The 10,506-nt window shown below is 44.5% G+C and overlaps 2 long non-coding RNA genes across 3 annotated transcripts in view; both read left to right on the forward strand.

The window, feature by feature from the left end:
* Positions 1-3,644, forward strand: part of LOC307221798 — a 49,376-nt gene extending 45,732 nt beyond the window's left edge. For both annotated transcript variants that reach the window (XR_013841528.1, XR_013841529.1), the window contains 2 exons: positions 1,793-1,923; positions 3,531-3,644. This is a non-coding gene — a long non-coding RNA (uncharacterized lncRNA). The remainder of the gene's footprint in view (positions 1-1,792; positions 1,924-3,530) is intronic.
* A 2,021-nt stretch (positions 3,645-5,665) lies between these two features.
* LOC307221783 lies at positions 5,666-9,460 on the forward strand. Its single transcript, XR_013841511.1, has 3 exons — positions 5,666-6,667; positions 7,575-7,940; positions 8,631-9,460. It is a non-coding gene; the product is annotated as an uncharacterized lncRNA (long non-coding RNA).
* Positions 9,461-10,506: the final 1,046 nt, after the last annotated feature.

Raw genomic sequence — 10,506 nt, forward strand, 5'->3', positions numbered from 1 at the left:
GTGGTTCCGCTCCTTCCTCCTGGGCCGTGTTCAGAAAGTGGTGGTGGGGGATGAGTGTTCAGACCCTTGGGCCCTCACTTGTGGGGTACCTCAGGGTTCCGTCCTCTCCCCCATGCTTTTTAACATCTATATGAAGCCGCTGGGAGAGATCATCAGGGGGTTTGGACTGGGTGTTCATCAGTATGCAGATGACACCCAGCTCTACCTCTCCTTTAAATCAGAACCAGTGAAGGCGGTGAAGGTCCTGTGTGAGTGCCTGGAGGCGGTTGGAGGTTGGATGGCGGCTAACAGATTGAGGTTGAATCCTGACAAGACAGAAGTACTGTTTTTGGGGGACAGGAGGCGGGCAGGTGTGGAGGATTCCCTGGTCCTGAATGGGGTAACTGTGCCCCTGAAGGACCAGGTGCGCAGCCTGGGAGTCATTTTGGACTCACAGCTGTCCATGGAGGCGCAGGTTAACTCTGTGTCCAGGGCAGCTGTCTACCAGCTCCACCTGGTACGCAGGCTAAGACCCTACCTTCCCGCGGACTGTCTCGCCAGAGTGGTGCATGCTCTGGTTATCTCACGCTTGGACTACTGCAACGCGCTCTACGTGGGGCTACCTTTGAAGGTGACCCGGAAACTGCAATTAATCCAGAATGCGGCAGCTAGACTGGTGACTGGGAGTGGCCGCCGGGACCACATAACACCGGTTCTGAGAGATCTGCACTGGCTCCCAGTACGTTTCCGAGCACGATTCAAAGTGTTGGTGCTGACCTTTAAAGCCCTAAACGGCCTCGGTCCTGTATACCTGAAGGAGCATCTCCACCCCCATCGTTCAGCCCGGACACTGAGATCCAGCGCCGAGGGCCTTCTGGCGGTTCCCTCATTGCGAGAAGTGAGGCTACAGGGAACCAGGCAGAGGGCCTTCTCGGTAGTGGCGCCCGACCTGTGGAACGCCCTCCCATCAGATGTCAAAGAGATAAAGAATTACCTGTCATTCAGAAGACATCTTAAGGCAGCCCTGTTCAGGGAAGTTTTTAATATGTAATGCTGTATTGTTTTTAACACTGATTGGGAGCCGCCCAGAGTGGCTGGGGAAACTCAGCCAGATGGGCGGGGTATAAATAATAAATTATTATTATTATTATTATTATAGAAACATCTTGTGGATTTGGCCAGGCTAGGTATTGCATCCACCATTGCCAGAGCAATTAGTTTTCATGCCATGATTTAAAAGTTTTCACAAAAAAGGCCAGAAAAGTTGTTTTTCTAAAGTAAATTGGATGTCTACAGTATATCTATCTGTCTGTCTATCTATCTATCTATCTATCTATCTATCTATCTCTATCATCTATCTATCATCTATCTATCTATCTATCTATCTATCTATCTATCTATCTATCTATCTATCTATCTATCTATCTCTATCATCTATCTATCATCTATCTATCTATCTATCTATCTATCTATCTATCTATCTATCATCTATCATCTATCTATCATCTTACTAATACTACTGTTATATGATTATGCAGTGGTTAAGAGTGGTAGCCTCCCAATCTGGGGAACCGGGTTCGTGTCCCCACTACTCCACATGCAGCTGCTGGGTGACCTTGGGCCAGTCACACTTCTTTGAAGTCTCTCAGCCCCACTCACCTCACAGAGTGTTTGTTGTGGGGGAGGAAGGGAAAGGAGAATGTTAGCCACTTTGAGACTCCTTCGGGTAGTGATAAAGCGGGATTTCAAATCCAAAATCTGCAATATAAAAAGAGGTTTCAGCGTGAACTCTTTCTCCTTATCTGTATTGTAGCTGTTCAAATCAAATGGGCTTTCTTATCTCTGATCTCTGTGCCTGGAGATGATCAGTCAGGACATGGATCCACAGCAGTGACCAGAGGAGGAATGACCACTGGGATGACCATAGAAAGAAGGAACACCATGGTATACCTGCATCACCACAACCAGACGCCTTGAACTGACCCAGCAGCAACAAAACATTTCTCTCCCTTATCAGTCTCTACATCCACAGCAAGCGCTGTAACTCTCCAGTGGCTTGACTTCACCCCTGAAGGCACACTCTTTCATTGTCTCCTGAGACAGACAGTTGCCACTTTATTTAAATTTATTTATCTTTATTAGGGTATATATATTATAGTTGTCAGGGCTGCCCGAGGTCCCAGCTCACAAAGGACCAACGCCAGTCCGTTGTTATATACAAAAGTCTTTATTGAAACGCAGTTTCGATTTCAAAGCCGCGGCGTGCAGCCCTACGTCTTAAACCCTAGACCGCTGAAGCTCCGTCTGAGTCACCACCCCCCAGACACCAGTTTAAGACTCTAGCCTTGCTCCACCTCTTCCTTTGCTCTTTCCTCCTCTGGGTCCTCCTGTCCACTGGGGTCTTGCCCTTTGTAGACTCTTCTGACGCTGAGTCCGCTGAGTCTTCCCCCTGCCTCCGGCGGGCTTTAGGACCTGGTTCCCAATCCGGGTTTTCTGCTGTCCCGCGCGCCTGTACATTTGAACTTGGCGCGCGCGCCCAGCCGGCAACCTTCCTTCTGACCGTTTCACTGCTCCTGTCACTGCTTCCCCCCTCGGGGGGGGGGTAGCTGGACCTGACTTCCCCTCCGTTCCCTCACTCTCCGATGGAGGCGTGGCCAGCCCTCACTCATCTTCTCTCCCTACTGGAGGAGACGCTGGCCCTGATTCATGGGACTCTTCCCCCCCACTCCGCTCTGGTGGGGGAACTGGTCCTGATCTCCCGCTGCTGCTTTGGGAGTCCCCGCTAGCCCCTTGCTTCGGGTGTGTCCCCCCTGGGACCCCCCTTGCCCTGGCCATCGGCGCCCCCCTCTGGGAATCTTCTGAATCGCTGGAGAAGCTCATGGAATCTCTCGGGCCACTGTCATACTCCCCTACGCTGCCCTCAGATTCTTCCCCTTCGCTCTCCGTTTCCTCTCTCCCCTGTATCTCTGCTCCTGAACCCCTGACAATAGTATGAGCAGAAATCCATAAATGCAGAAAATTAGCAGAGCCTTCCAGGCTATCCCTCTCCCATCTTTCACAACCTTTCTACCTTAAAGCCGACAGCTCGTGGCATAGAACCATAGTGGATAAAAACATAATGACTACTGGAGAAGGGAAAGAGCCCAAAATAAATTGTGTACCCCTGAAAATAATAATCTCAGAGGCCCTGCCTCTCCACCTGGACATGCACAAGGCCAAAAAATTGAGGTGTGTCTCCTGGTAGCTGTAAGTTCCTCGTAACTTACTTTCATATAGCAATGGGCTCAACATGCGAGCACAGCAGACCTTCAGCTTGATATTGGTCATAAGTATCATATTTTCCCACATCCTGTTGGAGAGGTGAGCAATTGTTGTCGCTGCCTTGCCAACATGCTTGTCCAGTTCAGTGCTGATGGAGAGCTTGCTGATTATAGTGAAACCCAGGTAGAAAAAATCTTTTATCATGGCAAGCATATGTGAGTGCCATGAGGATAACAAAACAAAAATATGATTCATCCTCACTGAATTAGCCTCCCAAATATGTTTTGCAGGATACATTCTTTGAATGATTGAATATTACAAAAATTAACGTGGAAGGTCACTTGGTGAAATTATATCAAAAGGAGAGCAATACTAGTTGTTTCTTAACCCTGCTTATGACATGGAATGGACTAATTTGGGACAAAAAGTGAATATCTATACACAAACTATTCAGGAACCGATACAGGAATCTACTCTGACATGCCAAATGGTGGAGAAAGCGAGGGAGAAAGTTGAGGTTGTTGAACCTAAAGTATTACAAGTGGAGAGGGAGAGAGCCCCAGCCTTACAGAGGCAATTTGATGATTACAAGTTGTTGCCCTCTATGATTGAATTCAGAGAAAGTCAGATTGGAACCCTGCTTGGACTGGAGAAGGAAAGTTGGATAGATTATCTCATGCAGGGATTTATTGACCTTTGGGATCTGGACCTGAGTCAGAAGGAAATGGGAGTTGTGGAGACCTTCAGATTTGGAGGGATTTTGAAACACGTCCTGAAATATCTGTTGGATTTTAGTTTTAACCATGGAGATGTGGATGACATGTCGAGAAGGAATAAAAACATTGCTAGGTTGGAGCTCCCCCGAGACCTACTTTTCAGCATCAAAGAAAGGAAATTAAGAACAAGATCAGCAGAAGACAAAGTAAAGTGCATGTATAAATACGAAGAAGACTTGCAGAAGGGACCTGGAAAAGAGTTAAGAGCCTCGGACAGAAGATCACCAGGTTGATGGACTATATGGAATTGACAGAAATGACTGGCAGAATCCGAGACCGGGGAGAAGAGACGGTGGAAGAAGATTGGAAAAAGTTTAAAGTTTATTTATAGAAATATGATAAAATTAATGAGCGCTAGAAAAATGTTGGAATGAAATTATATGGCTTTAGTAGAAGTGTTATAAGCATAAATAAGTATTATAGTATTAATGGAAAATAAGGTTAAAATAAGTTAAGATAATTATATGACAGAAAATAGAGAAAGATGGAAAGGAATTGCTGAAACAATTAACAGAAGTGGAATACAAAAAGGGAGGTGAGAGGAAGTCGATGAAACAAGGGAATGAAAGATAAGGCATCGAAATGATATGATGTATGTTTTTTTAAACTGTTTTTGTTTTGTTTAGTTTAATGTGTTAATGTTGTGTAGTGTATTGTTTATATATTGTATTGTATTGTTTTTTCTTTCTTCTGTTTTTTCTTCTCTTTTTCTTCTTTTCTTTTTCTTCTTGTTTGTAAGATTTAAAAACAATAAATATTATTTTTTTTAAAAAAATAGAAAGGAATCCCTGGTAGCAGGGGCGAAACTAGGCTTTATTTCACTCAGGCCAAAGGCCCAGTTTGGCACACACAAACCACATTCATTTGCACACACACACACACACACACACACACAGCCTGGTAGTGCTTGATTTTATAGTGCTTCTTGTGCTGCTGTGGTTACCCTGTCTGGGCTTGATACACTTCTCAGGAGAGTGGGCCACCTGCCCATTACTTCCTGCACAAGTGAGCAATCTGAAGCCCATGGGCCTCGTGGCAGTTGCAACAGGTTGCCTATGTCTCATACCTGCATATTCACACCATGTCCTGTGTCGGTCATGCTCTAGGCTGGTGGTAGCGCACTTACCAGGACTGATAGTGTGGGTTGTGTGCAGAAGTGTGTGGTGGAATTTCTGAAATCGCTCTGTGCACCTTAATGCCATTTGATTGGTGCCGGGAAGATCCACTGATGTGGATCCTGAAAACCAATAAGATTGCTATATGACATCCAAAGTTCCATTCCACCCCTCGCTGCCTATCTGATTGGTGGGGAAGAGGACTTTATGATAGGATCTCAGGGTGCTTCCCATCTCGGTGTGTCCAAGAGGGTAGGAGTGTGTGCATATGTGATCGTGAATGGGAAGAAGGCTGTGCATCTGTCAATTTCTGAGTATATTTGTTTATGTGAGATGCAGAAGTTTGTGTGCTTGTGTGTATGCATGCAGGCCGTCCTATGGAAATTAGACTTTACAGAATTATGCGGACGGGAGCCCATGTCATTTGACCCTTTAATTAGTTCCCTTTTCCCTCCTATAAAAACGGCACCAAATGCTTTAAATAAGAAATAACTTGCAGATTAAAAAATACAATGCAGGTATAGGTATAGGTAAAGGTAAAGGGGCCCTAACCATTAGGTCCAGTCGTGACTGACTCTGGGGTTGCAGTGATCATCTCGCTTTATTGGCGAAGGGAGCTGGCGTACAGCTTCCGGGTCATGTGGCCAGCATGACTAAGCTGCTTCTGGCGAACCAGAGCAGCACACGAAAATGCCGTTTACCTTCCCGCCGGAGCGCTACCTATTTATCTACTTGCTTTTGAACTGCTAGGTTGGCAGGAGCAGGGACTGAGCAACGGGAGCTCACCCTGTCACGGGGATTCGAATCGCCGACCTTCTGATCGGCAAGTCCTAAGCTCTGTGGTTTAACCCGCAGCGCCACCCGCATCCCACAATGCAGGTATATGTTACTTAATTGTCAAATACATAATAAATTGATTTTTTGTAACATAAATACACTTACAGACAGACTAACTGAGGCAGATAGCAGCACACCACTTCTGCTGCTCTCACACAGAAGACAGTTCATAAGGGCCACTGCTGTATGAACTGACTTAACTGTTTCAAATGTATGACATCACAGAGTTCTACAGACTTTGTGAGCATTATTGAGAGTATTGGATGCTTTCATCCCACATGGCCCACTATTGCAAGTGGATCCTCAGAAGATGAAAGCTGCTCATATTTAGTTTGCTGGATGACATCCAACAAAAGTTGAGATCATGGTCATATTTCTAACCGTGAATGTAGATGCCATTTCTCATGGAATGAGCAACTTTGTGGTGCCACTGAATGTTTCCTCATCTCTCCTCACAGAAGTGACAAATCTGTTTTGTGGCTATTATGACTCTTACATGTTGCATTGCAAGATTAACAATGGCTTTTGCTTTGAGCATTATGTCAAAGGCTATTTAAGTGAGTATAAGTCTTTTCTGTCTAATTAAAATTGGGTGTTTGGGTCCACCATTTGGTCCTTGGTGTATCTACGGATGCATGTATCATGCATTCAGCTGAGTCATTAAGTGCTGGACAACCAAAGAACTAGAGATGATACAAGGTGAGTGTATATGTGAACTAAGCCTGTGATTTCCCCCCAAAGACACTGTTCAGTCTGTTGACATATAATGGGCTTGCCCCTGCATGCCTCTCCACAGCGCTTAGGAGAGGGGGTTGCAGGTGGTACATCATACCCCTGTGGTCTAAAAAGGACCATAGAGCCAAAGGAGAGGAGTCAGATATTTCTTTCATATATTGTGTGAAGACTAGCATTTCCATTTTGTGTAAGCTTACACAGGAATTCCCTGCACTCTCACTCTCTCTTCAGATCAGAGCTGAAGCTCTGGGGTGCCTGGAGATAGGAGGATGTGCGGGAAAGCAGCAGCAGCTTCTGCAATACCATGTGCATCACCTGCTAGGAAGGGAGGCTGAGCAGCCTAAACAAAGCCCCACTGCACCTCCACTGTCTTTGGGGCTTCATCCACCCTCATTGAAGTCTACTTCGGGTTCCTAGGAGGGTCTCCTCCCAAGCCACGAGGACTCTCCTGCTTTCTCTCACCATTTCCTGGTATTCTATTTCTTCATGTACTTATCTTCTGGCACTGTGAGCATATGCAGTCGCGCTTGTCGATCATGCATAAGTGGGGGAATGCTTGTATAAAATGCCACAACAATTCTTCCCCTGCCCCCTTCTCCTTTGGCCTACGTGCCCCCGCCTACTACCAGCCTACTACCACTGCTGCTGCAACTTCTATTAGTATATAATATTTTTTGTCTTATTTTCCTCTCTCCCTTTCTGAAGATATATAAAAAATCCATTAATTTATAAATCACCCTTCCAAATTGTATCACAGATCAGGGACAAGAAAAGACAAGAAGGGAAAAGTGAAAAAAAAGGGGTCAACAAACTCTCTTTCAATTTGGATTAAGTGAAGCTTCATTTTGTTTTATTTTTTACTTACCTGTAGGATTGCAGCAAGATAATCCTTTGGAAAACTTCATCCCCAAACAAGGAGCTGTTGATCTGGATAATCATTGTACAGTATTTGGATGAAGGGGCAGATGCAGAACATGAGAATGGAAAACAGAAAGAAACAGACATATGGGGAAGCGAATTTGGAAGGAGAGAGGAGTAATCATGATGAAACTTGACAGTGGTTAACTTTGGCACCTCAAATTTCAGTGGCACCCTGTGCACCAAAATCTACCCCCCACCCATCTCTCACCTTTTGTTGCATGTCATAGTTGCAGTATCTCCTGCAGTGACTCCAGAATCTCCACACCTGATGCAACCGCACCAGTCATGCTCCCCTAGATCCATCTTTGCACTGAATGTAGGAAAAGCAAGTATCCATCTCAAAAGCAAATAGAAAAGTATATTATGAACAGTCTCATCTCTCTGCCCAAAACATTCCCAGAACTAGAAAGATGCCTCCTGTCTTGGACAGGAGTTGACATCATTACAGAAGTGTCAATTTTGAAGTGCTTCTGCTTAAAACATTTTAACTTTTGTTCCATCTCTTTGTTTAATCATGGCTGTCAAATTTCCCCCTTTTTAAAGGCAGATTCCCTTATTCCAAATAGGATTAGTCACAAGAAAAGGGAAAAGTTGACAGCTATGGGTTTAATAACAATGACAGTCTAATAGTTTGTAACATTTTATTATCACCAGGCTTGTCAATTAAAGAGTTTTCACAGTTTGCTATTTCTTTTAATATGGCTTTTGATCTTTCACCTTTTTTGATAAGCACTTTGCTGTTTGAAGGAGCCTTTAATAATCACCTTCCCAGTATGCCATACTGTATTTAAATCTGTACATTTTCCAAAGAAGTCAGTCAAACATTAAATCCCTTTTGCATTATTCCAGTCTTTCTAATAAGCTGTCATTCAGCTTCCATCTAAAAGTGGTATTTGATTGGCATTTCATAATACTAAATATCAGCTTATGATCTCAGTTGTATTTCAGTGTTCTTAAAACCAGATACTATGGACTTTGATACCCATAACATGTCTATTCTTCCAAGGTTGTTTCCTGGAGGAAGCTGGACCAAGAGGAGGCAGGTGATCAGGAGTGTCTTAATCATTCTAGAAAGCTGAAGAGTCAGGAAGAGCAGTGGGCCAAACTTGGAAGCATGACGAGGCTTAGTTGGAGGGAAGTATAGGCCACGACAAGGAGCACTTTGCCAGCACCCAGGAACAAGAGGTTCAGCACAGTGTCACAAATTGCTAGAATTCTAATAGCACCATACCAGAATTTAAAGCAGTGTTGAAAGCAAATTAAATCTCTTTCCCCTCCCAAGAACTCCAAGGACACGTCCCTCCTAATCTGTGCCAGCCTCAGTTTCACCACCCTGTGGAAATGAGGCCTCACAGGTTACACTAGATTTCATAGCTCAGCAGCAAAATTGGACTAGGTTTCTGGAACCTCAAGCATTTTGCCAGATTTCACTGTCAGTGGTATGAAACTGATTGTGAGGTGGAGACAAATGTTCAAACAAGGGATTTCAACCTTGTGCCTTAAAATCTTAGGAATCCTAGGAAAACATGTAGTCCATAATCATCATGCCTTTGTCTCTGACACAGGTAAAAGGTAAAAGTGAAAGGACCCCGGATAGTTAAGGCCAGTCAACAGTGACTGTGGGGTGCATCGCTCATCTTGCTTCAGGCCGCAGGATCCAGCATTTGTCTTCAGACAGCTTTCCAGGTCATGTGGCCAGCATGACTAAATGCTGCTGGCACAATAGGACACCGTGACAGACACCAAAGTTGCTTTATCTCTCTATCTTCCTCCAGCTTGCTGTCTTAACATCTGTCTCACATCACTGCAAAACTCTGCTCTCACCTCTGGCTTTGTTTCTTGAAGGAGGGCCCCCCACCCATTTTCTGTTTTGCACAAAGCCCCTTAATACCCCATCAGCTCACCAGGAACATGGTTTGACTATTCTGCCAATTGACTAACTTTTAACACTTACTGGATCCAGGGAATAGATGGGTCTGGCATACATCTTAGGACCCCTTTTGTCCGCCCCCTCCAACCCTCCCCCCAAAACCCCCACCTCGTAACAATTTATTTATTTTATTCTGTCTTTTCCCTGATGGGCCTCAAGATGGTTTACAGGTAAGAGTAATAACCATTTTTAAAAAAAGGAAAAGAAGGAGAAGTATGAACAACAATTAAATATTGATAGAATTAAACAATATACAAAATAATCACAAATGGGGGGAATGGTTTGATGTCCAGTCCTGCATTGAGGCTTTGCACAGGCATCTGGTTGGCCATTGTGAGAACAGGGCTGGGTTCAGCCGGTTCATTTCAACTCTACCAGTTGAGGTTCATGGGAAATCTAACATCAGCCAATATTTCCTCAAAATGCTGCTCAGCCAATTTACCTTCTGAATAAGAGTGGATTCATAGTGCACTTGTTGAAGAAATGTGGTTTCATAGTTTGGTCTAAAATTACCAAACTGCTCTTTTGGCTGAAAAAGGGAAGCCAAAAGCCAGAGAAGATTGGAGGACTATGACCACCAAGGGTGGAGGACATTTGGCTTGGGGGCCAAAAGCAACCCCTGCAAGCCTCTCCAAATGGCTCAGGGGAAGGGATAGCAGGTGGTATATTATAGCTTTGCTTGGAGACAAACAGGAAACAGGGAGCCAAAGGAGTGGAGCCAGAAATTTACCTGGACATCGGAAAATGTTTGCATATATTGTGTGAAGATTACAGTTTACATTTTTTGTGTAATACTACATAAAATACCATGGCACTTCTTCTTCCGTCTGCTTCCTCTTCTGCCAATATGCTCCTGCCTACTTCTCCCAGCCAATCCAGAGAGGCAGCAATTAAGTCCCGCTGAAAGATACTATTCCTTTCTGTGAGGAATAGAACTCAAGCCTATGATAAT

This window comes from Podarcis cretensis (assembly GCF_951804945.1).
Source record: "Podarcis cretensis genome assembly, chromosome: 8".
NCBI classification, from domain to species: Eukaryota; Metazoa; Chordata; class Lepidosauria; order Squamata; family Lacertidae; genus Podarcis; species Podarcis cretensis.